General features: G+C 43.6%; 1 long non-coding RNA gene across 1 annotated transcript in view; it reads left to right on the top strand.

The window, feature by feature from the left end:
- The first annotated feature begins 349 nt into the window (after positions 1 to 349).
- LOC307227090 overlaps positions 350 to 26,059 on the top strand; it is a 75,650-nt gene continuing 49,940 nt past the window's right edge. The window contains exons 1-4 of the long non-coding RNA XR_013843799.1: positions 350 to 372; positions 783 to 824; positions 6,164 to 6,243; positions 6,827 to 7,056. This is a non-coding gene — a long non-coding RNA (uncharacterized lncRNA). The remainder of the gene's footprint in view (positions 373 to 782; positions 825 to 6,163; positions 6,244 to 6,826; positions 7,057 to 26,059) is intronic.

The following is a 26,059-nucleotide window of genomic DNA, read 5'->3' as shown; positions in this document are numbered from 1 at the left end:
AGGTTGACTTTATCATAGAAGGAACTATTACACGTCAACCCAGGCTCCAAGCGGTGTGAAATTATACAACCTGTGGAGGGGTTCAAAGCAGGTTTCCTCTCTCTCATGGCTACAATGTTGGATCAAATATTGCCGGGCCCCATGGTGTTCTGACTCTGCTTCCCTGCAGCTTGTAAACTGCTTGCAAAAACACAACTATTTCTCGCTTGCATCAGCCCACTGCAATTCTGAAACTCCTCCCTCCCAACTCTGCATTGTCTTTTGCGAACTACCCAGAGCCCAGGGCAGAGCTCCACCCCTCTGTGTCCAGCAGAAATCTTTGCCAGACCATCACTCTGTCTTTTGAGCTCTTTTACTGGTGCGTCTCTTCAGGTAATTACTTCACCCGGAAGCAAGCCTGGCTTTTTTTTAAAAACAACAACAACATGGTTTATATTTTAACATGCTAAATTCAATGCCTGGCACCCCAGAATTAGAAGGGTGGTCCAGGCACCCCACAATCTTTTAACAGAACTATAGGCAGAAGCAGAAAATGATTCACTTAAGTTTCTATCTCTTCCTGGTGTGTGTACGTTTGCAACAGTCAATAGCTTTTCCCAGATACAACCATATGCCGTAAATGGCTCAACAACGCCGGTTGTTTTTGCAGGCTGGCCTCTTCTTGTTATGCTGGCATACAAAATAATGTATTTGTTCAGTAGGTCCAGTCATCGTGCTAAATAAAATCGTTCACTTTGGTTCGCAAATATTGACTCAAGCTGTTACGCTTTTATGTATTTCAGAGACTCACAATGTTTGAGAGCTCAGCAAGCAAACAAGAACAGGTACAGGAAGTTATTGTGATGTTTTGGACCAATGTTTGCTTTTCTGCTGCTGATGTATGTTCTCCATTGTGTGGGGCTTGTTACTAATGACCTTGTTATATACTACGCTGCAGTTGATAAGGCCAAAGGCTTCAGCAGAATACATTTTACATTCCCACTTGAAGAGTTCGTGTTTATTGTGTTTCGAAGGGCGCTGTGCCCACAGGCTTCTCCTTCCCTATAACATACTTTCTTGAAATAAAATCCTTCAAAGGATGGACTCCCTTTCTTGGATGAGAAGCAAAGGGGCAATTTTCTGTCTCAGCACAAGGAGCGGGTACCCATCTATCATTGTATGAGAAGATCATCAAATGGTGAATGGCAAGAACAGTGAATTACTGCTATTTCTGATAATTTTTAGTTCCTTTCGAAGGTTGGGATGATGTATTCCACACTGGGAGGAAAAGATTCAGTGTGGAAAGAAGGTATTCTGGGTGAAAAATGAGAGGGGGGACTTGGCCTGTGCCAGGCATTTGGGCATAGTTGATCTGGATCGGGTTTCCTTATAATAATAATAATTTATTATTTGTACCCCGCCCATCTGGCTGGGTTTCCCCAGCCACTCTGGGCGGCTTCCATAAAAACCAAAAATACACTAAAATATCACAGATTAAAAACTTCCCTGAACAGGGCTGCCTTAAGATGTCTTCTGAATGTCAGGTAGTTATTTATCGCTTTGACATCTGCTGGAAGGGCGTTCCACAGGGCGGGCGCCACTACCGAGAAGGCCCTCTGCCTGGTTCCCTGTAGCTTTGCTTCTCGCAATGAGGGAACCGCCAGAAGGCCCTCGGCGCTGGACCTCAGCGTCCGGGCAGAATGATGGGGGAGGAGACGCTCCTTCAGGTATACTGGGCCGAGGCCATTTAGGGCTTTAAAGGTCAGCACCAGCACTTTGAATTGTGCTCGGAAACGTACTATGCCAGAAAGCATAGTAAGCACATTCAGTCAAACATGTATAGTCCTTTAGACTTCCTCACTCAACACTGAAAGGTCAGGAGCACAGGTAGCCTCCATCACTCCAAACATACAAATTAAGAATGCCTGGAGAGGGTTGTATTTTTAAGGGAGCATGCACAGAAAATGGTTACCTGTCTTTAGAAACCAGAATTCCCATAGTATTATAGATTATTATTTACTGAATTCATATTCTGCCCTTTCTCCCAAAGAAGCCCAGGGTGGTAACATTCATGCCTCCCTTGTGTATCTGTGAAACTATGCACTCAAAATCTAATAATAATAATAATAATAGTAGTAGTAGTAGTAGAATAATAATAATAATAATAATAATAATAATAATAATAATAATAATAATAATAATTTATTTATACCCCACCCATCTGGCTGAGTTTCCCCAGCCACTCTGGGCGGCTTCCAATCAAGTGTTAAAAACAATACAGCAATACAAACAATAATGTTTATTAGACCATTCCTGAATAATCACATGCACTTTTGTCTTATGACTAGAGGAGTTATAAAGCTAAGTTGCTCAGTTTGCTATCATGAGCATTGCAGAGCATAACTGTTGAAAGTCGTGGTATTTGTCCTCCTGTTCAAATCTATTCCGCAATACAGGGGACTTGCTTCAGAGCCTTACATATTTCCTTTCCTTTTGAGGCTCTTCAAAATAGTCGGAAGCATGCTGCGCTGTAGGGCTGTAACAGGAAGCTGCTTATTTAGAAAAGGCATAATAGGGAACGTTTGTTGAAACAAAATGAAATAATTCTGTGACTCTCTAAAAACAACAGCAGTCAGCATGCCAGGAAGGGCATGGATTGGAGGAATTGCTCTTGGAGAACAGCCACAAGTATATATATATATATTTATTTGAAGGTCATAGATAACCCATAGTCATATATGTTAGACTTATCTGTGGGGAATGAGCTTGTATTCAAGAGTTTTATGAATGCTGGGGAAATGTTGTGCATGCGTTTTTCATTCAGTCATATTTCGGATATAGAAGGAACACCACTTTTGCAGCGGATGGGCTTTTCTGGGAACTGGGAAGGTGGGCTGTTTTGGATGAGGTAGCACTTCCCCAACAGAACAGGTACATACTAATTGACTCACAGTTTACACTAGAGCCCCAGGTGGCTTTGGTGTCAACAATTGCCTATTTCTAGCTACAGCTATTCCTAGGCTTGGATAGCCTGCTATCAGTAACCCATGGTTGATTTTTGTAATGTGCTCTGTGTGGGACTACCCTCGATAATGGTCTAGAAGCAGCAGCTAGCATAAAATGGGGCTACCAGAAGCAAAACGGGATTGTGTAGTACTTACCTTGAATATTCTTGACAGGCTTTCTGGGCACTACCAGACTTAATTCAAGATGTTTCTTAAAAGGTAAAGGTAAAGGTACCCCTGCCCGTACGGGCCAGTCTTGACAGACTCTGGGGTTGTGCGCCCATCTCACTTAAGAGGCCAGGGGCCAGCGCTGTCCGGAGACACTTCCGGGTCACGTGGCCAGCGTGACATCGCTGCTCTGGCCAGAGCCAGAGCCAGAGCCAGAGCCAGAGCCGCACACGGAAACGCCGTTTACCTTCCCGCTGGTAAGCGGTCCCTATTTATCTACTTGCACCCGGAGGTGCTTTCGAACTGCTAGGTTGGCAGGCGCTGGGACCGAGCAGCGGGAGCGCACCCCGCCGCAGGGATGCGAACTGCCGACCTTTCGATCGGCAAGCCCTAGGCGCTGAGGCTTTAACCCACAGCGCCACCTGCGTCCCAAGATGTTTCTTAGCAATGGCTTAAAAAGGTAAAGGTAAAGGTAAAGGTAAAGAACCCCTGAGAGTTAAGTGCAGTCACAGACGACTCTGGGGTTGCTGCGCTCATCTTGCTTTACAGGTCGAGGGAGCCGGCGTTTGTCGGCAGACAGTTTTTCTGGGTCGTGGCCAGCATGACTAAGCTGCTTCTGGCTCTATGGAACACCGAAACTAGAGCAGCGCACGGAAACGCCATTTACCTTCCCGCCGGAGTGGTACCTATTTATCTACTTGCACTTTTTTGGCGTGTTTTTGAATTGCTAGGTTGGCAGGAGCTGGGACTGAGTAACGGGAGCTCACTCCATCACAGGGATTTGAACTGTCAACCAATCGGCAAGCCCAAGAGGCTCAGTGGTTTAGACCACAGCACTACCTGCGTCCCTGCTAGCAATGGCTTATAAAGCCCTAAATAGCCCAGGGCCCAGATATTTTCAGGATTTCCTCCTGTAATACCAGTGGGTTCCTTAAAATTGGTGGGAGGCAGGCTGTCCTCATGGTCCCCACTAGGAATTGGATGAGGGGGCACACAAAATCATTGCTCCTTGGAGGTGTGTGTGTGTCTTGCATTCTTTGGTTTCAACAAAGAAATCATTTTTCTTTACCCAGGCTCTTGTGACTTGGCAAATAGGAGGTATACTCCTCACCACCAATGTCTCTACTTCTGTCTTAATGATTTACTGCCAAGTTTTTTTAAGCGCACATATGCCTTTAGCTTCTGTGTACTGTATATTGTTCTTACGTTTCTTGTCCATATTCCCTAGGATCTTTCAGGTGGGGTATAGTTTATTTATATATTAATAAATATAATCAGAGTGCCCAAGCCATGGTGAAAGAAGGTTTACAGATTAGGATGGCAAACTCACCACTGAATTAGGGTGGGTTTGGTTGGGTTAGGGACATGGGTGGTGCTGTGGTCTAAACCACAGAGCCTAGAGCTTGCCAATCAGAAGGTCGGAGGTTTGAATCCCTGTGACGGGGTGAGCTCCCGTTGCTCTGTCCCAGCTCCTGCCCACCTAGCAGTGCGAAAGCATGTCAAAGTTCAAGTAGATAAATAGGTACCGCTCCGGTGGGAACGTAAACGGCGTTTCCGTGCGCTGCTCTGGTTCGCCAGAAGCGGATTAGTCCTGCTGGCCATGTGACCCGGAAGCTGTCTGCGGACAAACACCAGCTCCCTCAGCCTATAGAGCAACTTGAGCACCACAACCCCAGAGTCGTTCGCGACTGGACTTAACTGTCAGGGGTCCTTTACCTTTATGAAAACATATGGCTTTCTCCAAAGAATCTTGGGAACTGCAGTTTGTTAAGGGTGCTGAGAATTATAGCTCTGTGTGGGCTAAACTACAGTTCCCTGGAGTCTCTGGGACAAGCCATGTGCTTTAAATGTATTGTGTGGATGTGACCCGTAAGTGACTGCTTTTCTTCTCCAAATTATGGTATTTTGTTTTCCTTTCCTTCCTTCCATAAAGCTTGCACTCTTTAAAATTCAGGATATCCTCCACAGACTTCATACAATGATTCATAGGTATTGCTTTAAGAATCAATGTACTATCAAAGACACTTATTGTTTTGTGCCATTGTTTGCTATACATGAGCATATTAGCTTCCCGGCCAGCAATAACAGCCAGAATGTGCTACATTTTATGAACTCGGCACTGTTCCTGCTGGATCATTTAGCTGCTTGAGAATACTAAATCCTTGACTTTCCCCTGGCTTTCATCTCTTATGGAGAATAACTACATTCTTCTGCAGCCCATAAAGCTTCTGGCATTGAGGCAGTGTTTTCAAATTATGTTCTAGGCAACTTTTAGAAGCTTATTAAGGGTTCCTTAAAGAGAAGATCAACAGCTGAGAACAAGGCTCCTTGAATGTCTGTCACTGATCTTTCCTTCCAAATGTTGGATGAGTTCTAGATCCCACTTTCAGCTAACACAAGACAGCAGTGAGCTCCAACAGGCAGATGTGTCAGGGTGGAAAGTTTTCCCTCTGGGCAGAAAACTTGGAAAACCACTTCATTAAGGAGGAACGAAGAATCGAATAGAGGCCAATATATACACACTTTTAGAAGAACGAACTATGCTGCTGATGAAATAAATGCAAAGTTTTGTTATGCAATCCTCCAAAAAGATTTCCTGGGGAAAAATTAATAGAAAATGGCAGCCCACAATACTTCAATGAAAAACCAAATAAACATAATAATCCCTACAGTTTTCAGCACTTCCATTATAAGTCACTAAGACTTTCCCAGTTTTCTTTGTTGTTTCTTTCCTATTGCGTCTTGGAGCCAAAACATTTTTGGCTTTCAGGCTGAAGTCCAGAACTGTGCCAGTCAGCAGGATATGAGGCAGATAAGATTTGTTGAAATGCTTTTGAACTAGTCAGATTCTCTGGATAGGAAATGGAAGCGAAATTATTTACATTTGGCACGAGAAGAATAAGCTCCGTTTTTAAATTCAAAGGAAATCAGATGGGTCAGATGGTGTTGCATGCCTGTTAAAATCCACCAAGAGCCTGATAAGAACCACTTTGCTGTAATTTGTTTGACAGCCACTCTGCAACTTACAAAGATGTGAGGCCCTTGCCTGGAGGAGGAGTATATCAACAGGGTAACACTGCACAATAGAGCTGTAAGTACTTTTCGGAGTGTACTGAAATAAATTATTGATGAAGAAATATGTCCCATCCTTTTACAAAGTGCAGGATGGAGTGGGCATTCATATTATATGTTGGGTTCTAAGTTATGATCCCTAATAGCCAACTTGGTCACCCTGTACCTTCCAGCAGGATGGCAAAAAAGAGCTATGCAATAATTTTTATTATTGATTATTATATATACACACCACTTAATGCCTAGAGGATGACTAAGTGGTTTACAATATATATATATTTTAAAACTCTCAATTGCACAACATTATTAAAATGCATACTAATTAAAAATGCACTATAATTACGATATGATATACAACAACCCCATTTAAACTTTAAATTACAAGTGTTCATAATTGAACTATAACATAACAGAATCACATTAAAAGAGAAGAGCAATTAAAACAGGAGGTTCAGGTCAAGGTGATCTCTGCGTCAAGGGGTCTCTTGTTAGTCTTCTGCTTGTTGTACCGAAGGGTTGCAAAAATACGATTGTATCCAGCAGTTGCAGAAGTGAGAGTCAGCTTGCCCAGCCAATCTTCCCCCACTCTTCTCGCTCCGCAGGACACACCCTCAGAAGCCTTTCCAGGGGGTCATGTTGGTCCTCCATCCTGAACAATGCAGAGCAAGGAAGGAATCCCCTGAAATAGGACAGAAGGATCTTCTGGAAGGGTAGCAACCCTCCAGAGAGACTTTTGTGGAGGATACAGAGGGAAGCAAGAGGGTGAACAGGAAGGGAAAGGTTGGTTTTGCAAGCTGCCTTCTGCTTGCACATTCACTGGATGCAATCCCAGGTATGCAAAAAGTTTAAAAAAAAAAAATAAGAAAAGGCCAGATAAGGGCTGAGAAGGGTCATTGCACTCCAGGAGGTAAAGATTGTTGGAGGCAGCTGGGCAGGAGTTTTGGCTTGATCAAACTCTTTAACAACTAGAGGTCGAGGAGGGTTTTGTTTGGTCCATATTTTTTATGAGAACTGACCTTAATTTTCCCTCCTTCAATACATGCATTGAAAAATGTGTATTTTGGGATAAAGTACATTAAGAAAATACAAATATGTACAATATATATGTATACTGTACAATATATATACCGTGATAAAATATGAAATTAAGTGTGAATGAAACATCTGTTTGAATACAAATTTTCATATGGATACAAACACACAGCGAGAGATTAATGGAGAAACAGGATGGAACAGTTTTATAATATGGTTTGGAAAGAGGATGCTCTGCCCTTCCATACAGTCATCTTATTGTATCCTGGCAGTGTAATTAGGGTTAATGGAAGTATGGAACCCTTGATCATATCCCCTCCAGTTCAAGATGATATAAGCCTTTAAGGTCTCTGATACTCTGAAGTAAGGAAATCTTTTGGGAAGGAATTTACTTTTAATTGGAATAGGTGGAACAATGCTTCATCTGGTGCTAATTTAATCACCCCTCTTTGGCCTTTTGAAAGCTGCAGTGGGCCAGAACTCTGGCAGCTTCAAATAACTGAAAATCAAGTATGAAATGATGGTCATTTGAAGCGCCTCTCTACCACGAGGAATACATCCTCTGACCTGTATTCCCACCTCCATCTCCCACCATACGAATGTACTATCTAGGTTTTGGACTCATGTTATAAGTGCTACTATTCAGAGTTAGGTGTGCAGGAACCAACTATCTAGCCTCAAAACTCAACCATCTCATGTAACTACATTATGCAGGAAAGATTTATCAAAAGTGTGTCTCTTGCTGCGAATCCCCATGGGCTCCCAATTTGCAAATATATATTTAAGATAAAAGCCAGCTCCTGACATTACCTCCCACTCAACTTTCCATCACACTCTTGCATAAGATGCAGATCCTAGGATTAGGCCATGCAGCAAGAGCAGGCTTGACTATTAATCACTGGGGATGACAGGGATAAGTTTTTGTACCCTGCCTCTGTGTTCCTTTAATATGTGTGTGACTGCTATTCATTCCTGTTCAACTATAAGGTGGGGCTTGAGGGGATAAAATATTCCATGCTAAGGTGAATACAGGTCGTCAGAGAATATGTATGAACATCATGATGCCAAGAAGCCAATACTACAAAGCCAATCTAGAGGGAGGACAATGCTTTGTGACCTAATTCTGATGGATAAACACCATTAGCAGTATAGGGATTTGACTACATTATGAGGTCACAAAAGCCATTCAGAGTGAGAGCAGAAAGCATTTCCCTCATTCTGGGTTGCCTCCTTTTCTGAAAAATCATCAAAAGGAGAACATATGTGCTTATGCAGTGGATCTCCTGCTTCAGCTGTCTACCTTCTTGACACAGAGTGATCCATTCTCCATCAACCATTCAGTGCATATGCATTCTGCGCATACACTGACTACATGTTTCTGTTTGTCATAATGATGGACGTTTTGCTACTACTCAACGTTTGGCTCACTTCCCTAACAATGAATACTATTAAATGTATTAAACTGTTATGCTGTTACCTTACTAGGAGAAAATCTCCTAATTACTTTCCGTGCATCAATAGAGAAATGCCAAGGCAATACATAAAGGCCTGAATTCCATGATAACCATGCAATAGTTTATCTATACCATCCAACATTTCTCCAATGAAAATAGGGACGTCCCATTCCATAATGATAATTTTACTATTTATGCCCCACACATCTTACTAGGTTGCCCCAGCCACTATGGGCAGCTTCCAACATTTATAAAAACATAACAAAACATTAAACACCTTTTAAAAATCTCTATACAGGATTGCCTTCAGATGGCTCGGGGGTCTGATAACTCCATACCCTCCAACATTTCTTCCATGAAAATAGGGACCTCCTAAGGAAAAGTGGGACATTCCAGGATCAGATCAGAAACCAGGAAAGGTTCTCTAAATCAGGGACCTGGAAAACAGGGACAGTTGGAGGGTCTGGTTTATCTCTCAAAGATTCTGAGCCCTGTTTGGATATATGAATAATAAGACTGGAAGCAAAACTCTGTTGACCTCTGCTAATAGATGTATGTTGATTGGTTCACATGAATGAATAAAAGTGGAAAGGAAATCTCCTAGGTCATATCTCCACTTAGGGCCAAAGTTGCTTTCTTTCCATTGCAAAGAGCTCCTTTTTTGGTATTTTTCTGTTGTTATTATTTTAATTCAACGTTATGTGCAACATAGGTAACCACAGAAAGTTATTTCAGTTACAAACCTGTACAAAGCAGAGTACAGTACTGATGAGCCAGGGAGGAGTGATTTGCGTCAAAACTACAGTAGGGGATGAAAGGGTTAAACTCTCCCTTTGCACCTGCTGCAGTCCTGATAATTATCAGAAGCCTCCCTGCTCCCTGCATCTCTTATTTGTGTTAAAAAGAAATACCGCATGTTAATGCAAAGACACATTTAACATCACATCTAGGTTGGCCTTTGGCCATGAAACTCACTGGGTGGCTTTTGGAAAATTCTATCTCTTAGCGTCAGCCTGCCTTCTGTAATATGGGAGAAATAACAGGAGCTTATCTTGCAGGGTTGATGACTGAAGGAGAAAATTTATGAGGAGCTCAGCCATGGGACCCATGTCAAGCAAGTGTTATAGTAAATTATTTTTTTGAAAAATGTTGTGCTAAGGGCTTTCCATGTTCTGTCAAGCTCAGAAATGCCTGGAAATTGCAGCTGTTAATTGCCATGTCCTCAACAGACATGTTATTTAGGCAATACAAATATGGTATCCTATCCTGTCCTGTGGTTACTGTACTTCCAACTTAGCTGCTATCTCAGAGCTGGATGGTTGTCATTGGCAGAGTGGTGGAAATAGACACATACATGGAGGCTATTGTCAGCTTCAAAAATAAATCTGGATTACAGAGGCTTTCTGAAATAAGTTGCATTCCCACTACTATGTTTTTTACATTCCTATACCACCCACCAATTCAAAATTCACCCCCCTGCAGTTTGCTATATTCTCATTATGATTTAATTGACCCAGATATTTGTTAACAGGATTCAACACTCAAAAAAAATCTGTACAAACCACCATACTGGTCCTTATTCTGAATAGATGCCATGCTCCCTGGAGATACATGAGATTCCAGGAAATGAAACTTTTCAATGCTAACATCCCCACTCGTCTTAGTAGAAAGAACACCATTGCCATTCTCCCATTTTCTACAAGTGAAGCCAGTGGCAGCATGGGTATTGTATTGCAAGGACCAGTTCATGCCCTCCAGCAACATGATGCAATTCAAATTATGCCATCCAGCCATATGATTTAATTTAGTTTATTAAATTTATTCAACACTTCCCACAAGCAAAGGAAGTCCTGAAGCAACTTACAAAAAGAGAATCAAAATACTATTGGCACATAATACTATTGGCACATAGTACCATTGGCACATCTGCTCAGAAATAAGTCTTATGGGTTCCATTAGGGTTTACTCCCAGGTAAGTGAGGCTAGGATTGTGGCCTAAAATACAATCTAAGGCAGTGTAACCAGAAAAACAATGAAAATATACTAAAAGTACTCTTATACACAGTAGCTTTAAACCAAGTACTCTTATACACAATAGCTTTAAACCAAGATGTCCACCTCAAACACCAAAAAGTAACCACTGATTGCCAGATCATTATCAATGCCCATATACCTGACAAAATAAATACAGCTTTGCCTGGTGCTAAAAAGGTGGTGGTGGCAGCTGGCAAGCTTCCTTGAAGAACATTCCCCAGAAAAGGCCTGCTGTCTTGTTGCCATCATCCAAACATATCTCAGAGGATAGAAGAAGAGGAGGAGGAGGAGGAGGAGGAGGAGTATTTTGGATTTGATATCCCGCTTTATCACTTTCCCTTCCTCCCCCACAACAAACACTCTGTAAGGTGAGTGAGGCTGAGAGACTTTAGAGAAGTGTGACTAACCCAAGGTCACTCAGCAGCTTCATGTGGTGGAGCGGGGAAGCGAACCCGGTTCACCAGATTCCGAGTCCACCGCTCTTAACCACTACACCAAGCTATCAGGGTGTGGGGAAATTCATGTAGGAAAAGGTGGTTCTTGTAGAAATGGGAGGTTTGAGCTATGCAGGCTCAAAACCAGCCCTTTGAGCTCAGCTCAATTCAGTATCCGGTTATTCAGTGTCAGTAATATTATCAAACTTTCTAAATCAGGATTGGCTAATGTTTGAGGCTCCAGATGTTCCTCGGTTCCAACTGCCATCATTCCTGATCACTGACCATGCTGGTTGATGGGAATTGTAGTCCAGCAACATGGTGAGGGCCACACATCAGCTACCCCTTCTTAGGATCACTACGAATGAGGTTCTAATCCCAGGTTCTAATCCCTGCTGTGTGACTTTGGCCCATTCACTGTCAATCTAGTCTATCCCTGCTGTGTGACTTTGGCCCATTCACTGTCAATCTAGTCTCATTCATAGGACTGGTATGAGGGTAAAATAGAAGGTGGAATGTGTCAAGTGTACCACATGCATATGTGTTTTGGGGGTTAATAACAAACGTTTAGCATACTTCTAATCCTAGTTTATTACATTCAGGGAAAAAGTCTTCTTTCCAGGGTATTGAAAATATGTTTCCCCATCTCAGGTTAATTTGAATGCTACTGTAATTTTAGAGTAGAGAATCTTATGAAACTGGATTCTTTTTATCTGTGTTTCCCATCTGGCTTGCTGCTACAAGCATTTAATCTAGTGTTTGCTGCCAATGTTTCCCAGAAAGGCTTATAATTGCTTGGAATTTGTATGAACAGTTCCAGTCTGGTGCACAATTAGGGATGCGCTATAAAATTTTCATTGCTTGATTTAGTTGAAATGATAAGATGGATGGGGAATGATAATAGCCACAATTGTAGCATCTAAAATGATGACTAGAAATTAGTAAAACAGGGGATAGTTAATAGCTAATGATCTCTCTCCTCCCATCTTGTATCATAAACAAAACCCTATAATTTATTATTTGTTTAAAGAAACAATATTGTGACTCTCTCTTATCTGTGAAAGCTCCTGTTTTTATATGTTGAATGTTGGTAACTGGTACTCAATAGGGGAAGGATCTTGGATCCACAGATGGAAAGCCGCTGTCTCATAACTATCTTGGGAAGTTGGGAAATCCATAAAAGTTTTGAGGCAGCAACATATAGGGTAGACCGATTCCAGGCATGTGATAGCTATTTTTTCTTTTCTCTTCTTTTTTACCAGAACCCTGGGATTCACCAAGTGGACCTGGTGCAAAATACATGCACAGAACTAAAGAATTCCAGTAACTACCATTGGATCTAGCCTCCTGACATGTGGTCTTGCTGCAACTATGTTTAGGGTCCCCGCCTGCCTCTCTTCTTCCATCTTGCCAGCGCTCCTAGTCCTGATGTCAATGAATACAGACCCACACCCCAGCTTCAATTCAATTGACAACTCTAATCTGTTAGAGCATTTAAGGAATGGTCCTTCCGGCTTAACCTAGACACAGCGCACTCCCATGGCTCAATAAATGGCCAGACTTTTATTGGACCACAGCTTTGGGGCAGAGCATGTACTTTGCACATGGGTGTCCTCAGTTTCAATGCCAGACATCTTCAGTTAAAACGGTGCCATGCAACAGATCACTCTCAGTTAAAGCTGATTGCTCTGCCCAAATCAGACTTTTTTACAATAAGAAAATGTGATGGGAACATGGATGTATGTGGTGACAATTGCTTGACATGACAATGTATAACCTCAGTGAAAACAAATCGGAATGCTCAAACCATAAATAATAACAACTAGTCATGGATCTATATTTTATCATTTGCCCACCTAAAATAGTCCCTTTCTTGATATTAAAAGTATATCCATAGTTTGTCTACTGGTCCATATCCCTTTCCTTCATTTGCATACACTCATGTGCAGTGTAATGTGTAAGCTGGGAATATGCTCTATGCAGCTATAGTGGCATCTACAACTATAAAGACTCCAACATGGATCTGTCTAGTCCAGGGGTCAGCAAACTTTTTCAGCAGGGGACTGGTCCACTGTTCCTCAAACCTTGTGGGAGGCCGGACTATATTTTGGGAGGGGGGGGGGTGATGCAAGAGCACCACAAGCCCTGGTGGTTGCTTACCTGTGACTTGCGAGCGCTAGGGGCCGGCAGCGGCAGCGGGATGATGAGCAGCGCACGAAAGGGCTCCGGAGAGGGGCTGCTTAAAATGGCAGCCGCTCGAGTGCTGCTGCTGCTGACACCAACAAAGCCCAGCCTCCTTCCTCCTCTAGGCAGGGCGGGGAGAAGCCAGGAGGAGGGAGGGAGGAGGCGCCGCCACCGTGTGAGGGAGAGGGAATGAACGTGCATGCTGGCGATCCACACAGCGATTTCTGGACCGTCCGCAGGCTGGATCCAGAAGGCAATTGGGCCTGATCCGTCCCACAGGCCTTAGTTTGCCTACCCATGGTCTAGTAGATGTGGAAAGTGCTACAGTTGCAGTGTGTGAGTTCTTGGCTCCCTTGTTAGAGGCATGTAGACAACTTGCGAAAGAAATAAGTAACCAAAGGTAATGTGCAAATTGGTTTTGGATTACCTTCCCAAGTGAACAAACCTGATGACTGCAAAGTAAACCCTTGCCTTGTGTTTTAATTGTTGTCACCTGTCCTAGGACTGGGACTGCCTCATTTCCTGTAACTATATGGGTGAGGCAATGAGTGTCTATATGCATATTCATGGTCAGCTCATTTATCAGAGCAGGATAGCATAAAGGCAAGGAACTACCTTATATGTGCCTCATTAAGATGCACAAACTTACTGATTGAGTGCATGGGTGGATTGGTAAATTTGAGCTCTTGCTGGCTGAGCTGGCCAGAAGCTCTGTTTCAAGGATGCATAACCTGTTGCTATCCAGGTGTTGGACTACAACTCTCTGTCCCTGACCATACTGTCTGGGGTTAATGGAAGTTGAAGTCTAACAACATTGGGGGGGGGGGACACAGGAACAGATAGAACATTCCTGCTCTACATGCTCATTAGCTTTTCTGCACCAACCCTATACATGTCCAACTATATGCATGTAGATTCCATGAAGAAGACACAGCAAACTTCTTTGTATTAAGTTGCTCAGTGCTGTCTACAATGAAGCTCAGAGAGGTGATTTTCCAGACCAATATCAAGATGCCAGGAATTGAGCTTGGGACATTCTGCATGGATAGCATGTGCTCTACCACTGAGCCTGTTAAATACTTAGGCATCTATTCCACCATTAAGCTATGGACCTTCCCAAATGTGTGTTCTTTGAGGATGGGGTGATGGGCAGACCAAGAATGGGAAGCAAAAGTGGAAAGTTGTGACATTTTGAAGAGAAATGCAGTTATCCCAGCACCTGACACCGAAGAAGAAGAAGAAGAGTTTGGATTTGATATCCTGTCTTTCACTCCCTTTAAGGAGTCTCAAAGCGGCTAACATTCTCCTTTCCCTTCCTCCCCCACAACAAACACTCTGTGAGGTGAGTGGGGCTGAGAGACTTCAAAGACGTTTGACTGGCCCAAGGTCACTCAGCAGCTGCATGTGGAGGAGCGGAGACGCAAACCCGGTTCCCCAGATTACAAGACTACCGCTCTTAACCATTACACCACACTGGCTCCAAGGTTAAGCTTAACCGAGGTTAAGCATGCAACAAATAATCAACATTATGTTGTTCTTGCATTGTGTGTGGTAATGGAGATAAAATAAGGGAATCACTGGGCATTTCTGGTTGAGGCTAATCTAACTTCCTTAGGGCCTGGGACCTCTAGGGTGTTGCTATTTATGGACCTTAAGGTCCTCCGTGGGACATACCAGGAGAGGCAGTCCCGTAGGTACGAGGGCCCTAGGCCGTGAAGGGCTTTAAAGGTCAAAAGCAGCACCTTAAATCTGACCCTGTACTCCACCGGGAGCCAGTGCAGCTTGAAAAGCACTGGGTGAATATGCTCCCATGGCAGAGACCCCATGAGGAGCCTCGCTGCAGCATTCTGCACCCGCTGGAGTTAAAGTAATAAATGACCTCCAAGCTCTTCAGAGAACAGTTGAAGGGTGTCAGTAGGTAACAAGCAGAAAAGAATGTTTTTTTGTTGTAGCAGTATCAGCCAGGGTCATCTTAGGTTGCGTCAACTGGAGCGTCACTTCCAAAACTCAGTACATAATGGGACTCAACATTGAAAAGAGCTCATCAGGGGCACAGTTTTCACTTCTGGGAACTGCAGTAACATTTTTTTAGAAGATCCAAAAGAGGAGGTGTAGGATGATACAGGAACTAGAAGATACTGTAAAGCAAATAAGAAGAATTATGCATGCTACCCATTGGGAAATAAGGGTGGGGGCAGAGCACTGGTTTAGCATATGGTCAAAACAACTTTAGTGAACACACAATGGGCAGCCAATGAGATTTGAGTGGCAAGCCCTACCCCTATATATTTCATATGGAGAGTCCTACAAAAAGTGTTTTCACTACATGAAAAGGACTTTAGAGTTGATCTAACATTCGGAATAGAGCCTTTCATGTAGATAAGATAGTAGGTGAAATTTCTAAACCAGGAAAACTATTTTGTAATAAGGTACAGCTGCCAATTGATGGTGCATAATTTATTTTTCTTTGAAATGCTCAAGAAAGTTTGGAAATGCATCACTATGTTTTTTATTACATAGGTTGGGGCTAAATGATCCACTGTGTCTTTTCCAGGTGTTATGATGCTAGATTAGTCTGAATCCATGACTGAGTATTGGTTCTGTCCATTATTGCTTCTGAGTCACATGATTTAAATGCTTTAAAAGTTTCATTTTTCTTCTATTTTTTTCAAGGCGAAGAGCTCTCTCTCTCTCTCTCTTTGTGTGTATGTGTGTGTGTTTGTAATTTTAAATGCTACATACCCTTTTGCCAAGTGCTGATACAACCGAAAGCAGCAAAACACTTGGAAGAGTCTTCTAGTACAAGAGAGTCTTAATTTGTGTGATGTGCCGTTGGGTATGCTTTCCACGGATTCTCAATTATGCCATTTTCTCTTAAGTGCTGGGGAAGAAAAAGGAGGGAATACTGCTTTTGTCCAGATGAATCTCCCCTACATTTAATCTCCTGCTACATTTAAGGGTACTATAGTTTGTTTTTACTCAATTGCAAAAGGGAAAAAGTGTGGAGTTTGGAACAGACAGGGTTAAAACTCCGTGGTGCCCTGCATCTGGGAGGGGCCGGAAGCAGGGCTTTACGTCACAGGCTTTGTCTGTGAGAGTTACTTTCAGTTCTACCGAGAGACGCTGAGAGACACAGCTAAACAGACAGGCTGTGTCTGTGTGCTTTTGGAAGCACGGAGAATGCAGGAAAACTCCGATGGAGAGACTGATTTATGGCTTGTAAATAAACGCTTCTAGAGATAAGAACCGATCTGTCTTTTGGACTTGATTTATCCCTTTCTCACATGGACTCAGGACCGCTGCATTATTCTGCTAGGCCAGCTCAGAGCTTCCAGGGATACGGAGCTGAACTGGGAAGCTTGCTGGACCCAATATTCCGGACGGGGAATTTATTTTCATTCTCAAAAAAAGGAGGGGATTAAAAAAAAAAGCAAGGCCCATTTGTAATCCTGGTTTGGAAGCTGCCTCAGCTTTGTAATTTTCATCACAAGTAGCAATCACAGCCGTGGTTTTGATTAAATGATTACCCATAGGCCTCCTCTTGAATGAAATGACAGCTAAGCTTTACAAAGACACTGCCAGCCTGATAACTTTCTTGGGTGTGAGGATGTTCCAAAACAGCTTTAAGCACCATCACTAGGCCTTTACTGTGACACTGAGCATTATATATATTTGCTTTCTCTGAAGAGAACCTGATTTTTTCCCTCTTCCTCTCAGGAAGCTTGGTTGAATGAAGAAGAAAAAGCCTGATGAAGGTCAATCGTCTCTAGGGCTTGTGGAGTGTATGCCTGTCTGTTTCCAAACTGTGCCACGTGTCGCCAAGTGCTGCCTTTAGAAATAGCTTGAGGATGTTGAAGGTTTTCCTGCCTTTCTCTGTGGCAATTGAAAACACTTGTCCCTCTGTTTGACAATGTATCAGGACTGCACGAATCACATGGAAATGTTATTTGAAATACGAGGCTAACATCACAGTATATGAAAATGGAGTTCTCCAGGATTGAGACATCTGCGCAGAGGCTACTTTCAGCGGATTTATGTTGTTGTTCTTACAGTATGTGATCCACACTTGCCTTCAAGTGCTTACCATGGTATGCCAGAATACAGAGAGGTGTCTGTACTCCTGGAATCACTGTGCGTGCGGACAATATTTTTGCCAATACAGTCGTACCTTGGTTCTCGAACAGAATGCGTTCTGGGAGTCTGTTCGACTCCCGGAACCGTTCGAAAACTAAGGCGTGGCTTCCGATTGGCTACAGGAGCCAATCGGACATCCGGCTTCCGAAAATCGTCCAAAAAAAGGAACACTCACTTCCGGGGTTCGATTGTTTGGGAGCCAAGGTACGACTGGGAGCCAAAGCGTTTGAGATCTAAGGTACAACTGTACATGACAGACTGAAACATTTGGTCTATGGTTCTGCAGTGGATTGGACAGCCAAGAAAATGTTACACAGTTCATCCAAACTTGTTTGTGGAATGTATCCATTTTGTAAAAAGGATGATATAACAATAGTTTTCCCAAAACTCCTGGAACACACAGCCCCAATGGCTTCCAGGAGCTGATCTTATTTAAGTCGCTTTTATTTGTATAACTAAAGTCAATAGAGGGGGGAAATCCTCACTTTTCTGAGAATTAGGCATACACTCTTTTTGTAAATGCACTGATTTTCTGCATATGGATTACTTTGTCTGAAGGATGAATGTGATGTTAAATGCCTCTTTAACTTGCAGTTGTTGTTTTTTTTAGAAATGCAAATTGCATCAGCTTGGGCATGTGCAATAATTATCACAATTAGTGCAGGCATGGGGGGGCACAACTCAGTTCTCACCTGCTGAGGATATTCTAAGGAATATATATTTTGTTTGTGTGTGTGTGTGTGTGTGTGTGTGTGTGTGTGTGTGTGTGTGTTGGTATTTGCTTTGGATGGAATGTTCCACACTGTGAGCATTTTGGATTTCCCCCCAATGAAAATACTTGTTTTGGAGGAGGGGCTTTAGTGGAGGAAAGAGTTAAGTTCTCCCTCTATGCCTATTCTGCTCTATTTAATTATCTGCCTCCCTCCCTAAATGATGATTTTTTTTTTGAAGAAACACCCCCCCAATCATTTAAAGGGAAAGGTGTATTTAATGTCATGTATATTTTGTAAGTAGAATAACAGAATTGTGGAGTTGGAAGGGAACACAAAGGCAGACCCTCCAAGTGTTCCTATTTTCCAGGGACACTTGATATACGTGATATCCATTCCTGGATATACAGAAGCCATCCCGGTTTCTGATTTGATGGCGCTGTGGGTTAAAGCCTCAGCGCCTAGGGCTTGCCGATCGAAAGGTCGGCGGTTCGAATCCATGCGGCGGGGTGCGCTCCCGCTGCTCGGTCCCAGCGCCTGCCAACCTAGCAGTTCGAAAGCACCTCCGGGTGCAAGTAGATAAATAGGGACCGCTTACCAGCGGGAAGGTAAACGGCGTTTCCGTGTGCGGCTCTGGCTCGCCAGAGCAGCGATGTCACGCTGGCCACGTGACCCGGAAGTGTCTCCGGACAGCGCTGGCCCCTGGCCTCTTCAGTGAGATGGGCGCGCAACCCCAGAGTCTGTCAAGACTGGCCCGTACGGGCAGGGGTACCTTTACCTTTACCTTATTTCCATTGGATAAATGTTCGGGGATATGTGAGATCAACTAGTCCAATGCTCTGTAATGTAGGAAACTTTTTGTCCAATGTGGAGCTCGAACCTTTGTCCCTGAGATTAAGATGCACACAATCCTGCAGTTTAGTAATGTATGCATATGTATGTTTACTAAGTAAATGAAAAGAAGACCTGGGTTAATCTTATTGCAGTGATGGGAGATCTCTGGCCTACAGACCTAAGTAGGCACACTAGGCTTTGGAGAGTGCCAACCAAGCTATTTTGGATGATCCATACTCACCTTTCCTATGTCTTATGACAGGCATAGACAAACGCGGCCCTCCAGATGTTTTGGAACTACAACTCCCATCATCCCGGACCACTGGTCCTGTTAGCTAGGGATGATGGGAGTTGTAGTCCCAAAACATCTGGAGGACAAAGTTTGCCTATGCCTGCCTTATGACATATATGAAATGAGGCATGGTGTAGGAAAGTTCAGATTGTGACAGATGAAAAGGAAGTACTCTAAGTGCACTCCTGATTCTTCCTTTGTACTCAAAATTTGGTTCCTGGCAGCTGGAAAAGGTTCCAAATTCAAAAAGTGCCAAAGACTGCAGAGGAAGACAAAAAAGAGAGATAAGAATAGCCTGCTGGATCAGACCAAGGTCATGTTGAGTCCAGCATCGTGTTCTGAGAGCAGTCGACCAGTTGCCTGTGGGAAAGGTGCAAGAAGGACCACGAGCATAAAAGCACTCTCCTCTCCTGTGCTTTCCAGCAACTGATATTCAGAAGCAGAACGTGGGTGGCGCTGTGGTCTAAACCACTGAGCCTCTTGGGCATGCTGATTGGAAGGTCAGCAGTTCGAATCCCCATGATGGGGTGAGCTCCTGTTGTTCTGTCCCATCTCCTGCCAACTTAGCAGTTCGAAAGCACACCAGTGCAAGTAGATAAATAGGTACCGCTGTGGCAGGAAGGTAAACAGCATTTCCGTGTGCTCTGGTTTCTGTCATGGTGTTCCATTGCGCCAGAAGCTGCTTAGTCATGTTGGCTACTTGCCCCGGAATGACCGCTCCCCACATCAAATGGAGGGTGCCTTTTGCGTGGTAGCGCGCAGCCCCCCAGATCCCAGTGTGGCTCCTGGTAGTACGGGCTGGCTTCGCCCTCCCCAGGCTGGATACCTGGAGGTCTCTGCCTACCTCAGCCAGTTGCCCAATCCCGCCTGGGGAGGTGTTTCCAGGAGATTGGCCAGGTAGGGGGAGGGACCACCCTGCCAACACAACAGAAGGTGAATCTTAGCTGTGAAGTGTCAGTGGACAAACGCCGGCTCCCTCGGCCTGAAAGCGAGATGAGCGCAACATCGACTGGACTTAACCGTCCAGGGGTCCTTTACCTTTACTTTTTTTTACCTTTTATTCAGAGGCATTATTGCTTCCAAGTGTGGAGGCAGAGCATTGCCTTCTCCTCCAAATAATTATTTCTTTGCAGATTATTCCTTTGCAGTTCAAGCTATTACTGCAAGGGAAGAATTGTCCTTCGCAGTTGGGGTTTGTATTCAAACCAGGGCTGCAAAGGAAGAACCGAAAGCGTAAGAGTGCACTCCACTGCAGCCATAGGTTGAAAAACAATTCCTTCAAAAAGAATTCATACTGGACCTTCCACTGCTGGAGGCAGTATGCTATTGCATTCAGGTCTTGCTTGCAAGTTTCCCATAGTTTGGACTGTGAGAACATTATGCTGGATTAGATTGGCTTGATCTTGCATTCTGATGACCAGCCCATCAGAGAATGCTGCTTTACAGCTTTTAAAATCATCCTCACATCAGTAAAGGTGACTTGATGGCAGGGCCGTCTTAAGTATATCTGGCGTCATGGTGCAAAGATCCCTCCGGCACCCCCCCTCCCTGTTTCCCAGAGTTGCCAACCTTTTTACAGCACTGCCGGCAGCTTTGGGGGCTGGAGGAGGCAGGCAGCGGCTGGAGGGCAGCTCCTACAGCGGGGAAGAGGCGGAGGCTCCGAGCGCAGCGCTGCTTCAGTGAGGTGGGCGAGGGCGGCGAGCTGATGCTGGGAGGCGCCGTGCCCAGCCTCTGCGTCTTCCTTCCAGAACTTGGTGCCCTCCAGAACTTGGTGCCCTGGCGCCCCGCGCCACTTGCCTCTATGGGCAAGATAAAGCAACACTATTGATGTTTTGGTTTGATCACTCTTCTCTGAAATCATGGTAAAAATGCCCCAAGGCAGCATAGACTGTGGTGTGGGTGGGCGGGCGGGTGTGTGTGTGTGTGTGTGAGAGAGAGAGAGAGAGAGAGAGAGAGTAATTCTCAACCTTAGTGCTAATGCCAAAGTTTAGTTGAACATATATATTTTCTGAAAACTTCAGGCATGCTATATGTGGTAACTGCTAGTCAGCTTGTTTTTGATAATGTCCCTTAATTGACTTTGTATCTGCTTGGCTGAGGGCCTAGTGTGTGGCCTTCAGTCTGCATCTGACTCTGAGCATCAGTTTAGGTAACATTTTCAATGATTTCCAGAATCTGTTTATTATGTAACATTATACAATAATGATGATTTAGTGAAAAAGGACAAGGCACACCATGTCTGTGGTAAGAGAGGCTGAGCCAAAAGATGCCTTGCTTTCTAAATAGTAGTTGGAATATAAAGCTCTGGAAATATCTCCTAAGGCACTATGCTTTTCGGATTAATTTCCTTACCCGACATTAACCACTCCTAGGTCACAAGACTGGCACATGCTGTCTATAATGCATGTTTTTAAAAGATCACACACACAAAAAACCCACAAACCCCAAAGTCTGGCTCCCGGATAACCAACCATTAGTGCCAGGAAATAGCCTGGATGAATCAAGGGGGGATGAAATGCCAAAAATATTCCTAGCGAACTTGCCAGGACTAGTGTATTTGGCATGCTACGTGTATGGCATTTACTTAAGCCAACCACAGTAGCCGGTTGATCCTGTTTAAGTCCAATTACTTTGGCATCTCTGCTCAACCTGGTGGTTCATGGGGGAAATGAGGAATGATGTTCACAGTGGTTTTGTGGGATGTGGCTGAAACGATGCAAAGTCCTAGCAGCATCCGCTTCATTGCTTGGCCAACAACATCTACCTGAGTGCTCATGGGCCTCTGTATTTCCAGTCATCTTTGCTCTTGATTTTTTACTTGGTATCTGGTCTTACTTTTGTGTGACTGCTGTGACTGCTCTTTAGTCCTGACTCCTGGCTTGTTTTCCAGTCCTGCTTCTGGTATGATCCTGACAGCCCTTCCATTCAATTCTTGGATTTTTCTCCTGTCCTGAGCCTGGAAAGCTCAGTTGCTTGGTGTCACAATCCGGGTTACAGGCAGTCGGAGTCCTGGCTTGGTACGTCAGGACTGGGATAGAGGTTGGGAAGCAGGAATCAGCAGTCCAGGGATCAGGAAGCCAAGAGTCCACAAATCAGGAAACCAGGAGCCAGGAAGCCGAAGCACAGCTAGGTGGGTAGTGTGTTGCTGTGGCAAAGAGCCAGAGGGAAATGCCGGTCTTATATACCCCTCCTGGCCCTTGCCACCAGGTGCTACGAGTCTTCTGTCAAGCCTCACCTGTGCGGCCGTGCCTTGTCCTTCCAGGCCAAACTCAGGAAGGCCCCAGTCCTGCAAGGCCCTACCAGTCACAGGGCCTGGCTCCTGCACACACTCCTGACACGTGGAGTGCAGCTGATAATGACAAGGCTGCAGGTTTGGTCCCTATATGGGGCAGCTACATATTTTTGCATTGCAAGGGACTGGATTAGGTGATCCACAGGGTCCCTTCTAACTCTGTGATTCTATGATCAGAATGATTGGACTTAGAATCATAGAATCATAGAGTTGGAAGAGACCTCAAGGGCCATCGAGTCCAACCCCCTGCCAAGCAGGAAACACCATCAGAGCACTCCTGACATATGGTTGTCAAGCCTCTGCTTAAAGACAGCAAAAAAAGGAGACTCCACCACACTCCTTGGCAGCAAATTCCACTGTCAAACAGCTCTTACTGTCAGGAAGTTCTTCCTAATGTTTAGGTGGAATCTTCTTTCTTGTAGTTTGGAACCATTGCTCCGTGTCCGCTTCTCTGGAGCAGCAGAAAACAACCTTTCTCCCTCCTCTATGTGACATCCTTTTATATATTTGAACATGGCTATCATATCCCCCCTTAACCTCCTCTTCTCCAGGCTAAACATGCCCAGCTCCCTTAGCCGTTCCTCATAAGGCATCGTTTCCAGGCCTTTGACCATTTTGGTTGCCCTCCTCTGGACACGTTCCAGTTTGTCAGTGTCCTTCTTGAACTGTGGTGCCCAGAACTGGACACAGTACTCCAGGTGAGGTCTGACCAGAGCAGAATACAGTGGCACTATTACTTCCCTTGATCTAGATGCTATACTCCTATTGATGCAGCCCAGAATTGCATTGGCTTTTTTAGCTGCCGCGTCACACTGTTGGCTCATGTCAAGTTTGTGGTCAACCAAGACTCCTAGATCCTTTTCACATGTACTGCTCTAAAGCCAGGTGTCACCCATCTTGTATTTGTGCCTCTCATTTTTTTTGCCCAAGTGCAATACTTTACATTTCTCCCTGTTAAAATTCATCTTGTTTGTTTTGGCCCAGTTCTCTAATCTGTCAAGGTCGTTTTGAAGTGTGATCCTGTCCTCTGGGGTGTTAGCCACCCCTCCCAGTTTGGTGTCATCTGCAAATTTGATCAGGATGCCCTTGAGTCCATCATCCAAGTCGTTGATAAAGATGTTGAATAAGACCGGGCCCAAGACAGAACCCTGTGGCACCCCACTAGTAACTCTTCTCCAGGATGAAGAGGAACCATTGATGAGCACCCTTTGGGTTCGGTCAGTCAGCCATTTACAAATCCACTGAGTTCCGGTTCTTGGCTTCTGGCTCACTCCAGACAGTCAGTGAAACTATGGGTGTTGTTTAAAAAAGCTAACCTTGGTTAAAACCATGGAGAATATTGCAATGCTACAGTAATGAAGTCTGAAATTTCTGGTATGTGGGTTCCAATGCTCCCTGACAACTAGCTGGGAATAACTAAGCATATAGTGGAATGAGAGAAGGGGCAGAACAATCCTAGCACTGATACTCAAAAGTAGTTTGACTCAGATTAATGGACATGTATAACTCCAAAAGTCTACAGGCCTGCTAATGATAACATTATTCATGATATCAAAATGTATTGTCTTTAACACTGGACTTGTTAGCTGCCCTTTAGGCCCGAAAGGCAGAATATAAAAATTTTAAATAAATAAACTATGCAAAATGTGGAATGAATTTGTTCTAGGTTTAAAAATGGAAGATTTCACATTTCTGAGAAATCGTTCAAAATGTGAATTTATGTAAATTGGGTACAAATCTCCGTTGAACAGACAGCAAGATGGGCATAAAGAACGAGAAAACATGGTAAAGCTATTGAAGAGTGCATCCAGTCTGATTAAAACAAAAGTAGAGAAAGGCTATCCTTCAAAGAAAGCAAACATTGATTAGGGCTGGACAGATTTCTCCTATTGCATTCTGTCAGCCTTCCTCAGATTTTTTTTAAATAATTTTTTTTATTAATTTTCCAATTTTTAACAAACACAACAAAAACAACATAGAAACAAACACATAAAATCATAATTTCTTAACCTTATTTCCATAAGCCTCTTTTCTCGGACTTCCCCATACCTTCCCCTTTTTGCATCCTTTTATTTTTAACAATTATTCAACAACCCTTTTAGCCAATTAAATATAAATTCATTCTCCCTTTCAATTTCACCCTAAATCAAACAAAATTTACCGCTGTAATTCTACGTCTTCCTTTCCCTTAGCATTTTAGCACTCCTCAATTTTATAGTAACTCTTAAGATATATTTTAAACTTCTTCCAGTCTTCTTCCACAGTCTCTTTCTCTTGGTCGCGGATTCTGCCGGTCATTTCTGCCAGTCCCATAAAATTGATCACTTTCGCCTGCCATTCCTCCAGCGTGGGTAGCTCTTGTGTCTTCCAATACTTTGCTAGAAGAATCCTTGCTGCCGTAGTAGCGTACAAAAAGAAATTTTTATCCTTCCTCGGCACCAGCTGGCCGACCATACCCAAGAGAAATGCCTCTGGTTTCTTATGAAAGGTGCATTTAAGTACTTTCTTAATCTCATTATAAATCATTTCCCAGAAGGCCTTAATCTTTGGGCAGGTCCACCAAAGGTGGAAGAAGGTACCTTCAGTCTCTTTACATTTCCAACATTTGTTATTGGGCAAATGATAAATCTTCGCAAGCTTGACTGGAGTCATGTACCACCTGTAAATCATTTTCATAATGTTTTCTTGTAAGGCATTACATGCCGTAAATTTGATACCTGTGGTCCATAACTGCTCCCAGTCAGCAAACATAATGTCATGACCTATGTCCTGTGCCCATCTAATCATAGCTGGCTTCACTGTCTCATCTATTGTATTCCACTTCAACAGCAAGTTATACATTCTTGATAAATTCTTAGTATTGGGTTCTAACAGTTCTGTTTCTAATTTCGATTTCTCCACCTGGAAACCAATTTTCCTGTCTTGTTTGTAGGCCTCCATTATTTGAAAATAATGGAGCCAATCCCATACCTTGGACTTTATTTTCTCAAAACTTTGTAGTTTAAATTCACCACCTTCTTGTTCTAAAATTTCACAATATTTTGGCCAATTAGTTCTCATATTAAGTTTCTTTACCTCCTTAGCCTCCATTGGTGAAAGCCACCTGGGAGTTTTATTTTCCAGTCAGCCTTCCTCAGATTGGCTAACTACCAACCCCTTTGCATGTGGTTGAGAGCGATTTGTTTAAGACTGCAGGAAGTTTGTAGTTGACTAATACGAAACTGAGTAGGAAGTTTGTCACTGACATGATTTTTCTCTTTTTACATGCAGTGAAAGAAAAGATGATGTCAGTAAACTTAATATATCTGGTCAGTTTCAGCAGGAGCCCTAATGGGTTTTAGACATTTGCTACAAGGATAGTGTAATACATACATACATACATACATACATACATAAAAATACTTCAAAACAGATAATGTTTTCTCCTGACCATAT

This window comes from Podarcis cretensis, assembly GCF_951804945.1.
Source record: "Podarcis cretensis genome assembly, chromosome: 11".
Classification (NCBI taxonomy): Eukaryota; Metazoa; Chordata; class Lepidosauria; order Squamata; family Lacertidae; genus Podarcis; species Podarcis cretensis.
This window is presented reverse-complemented; position numbering and strand designations above follow the sequence as displayed.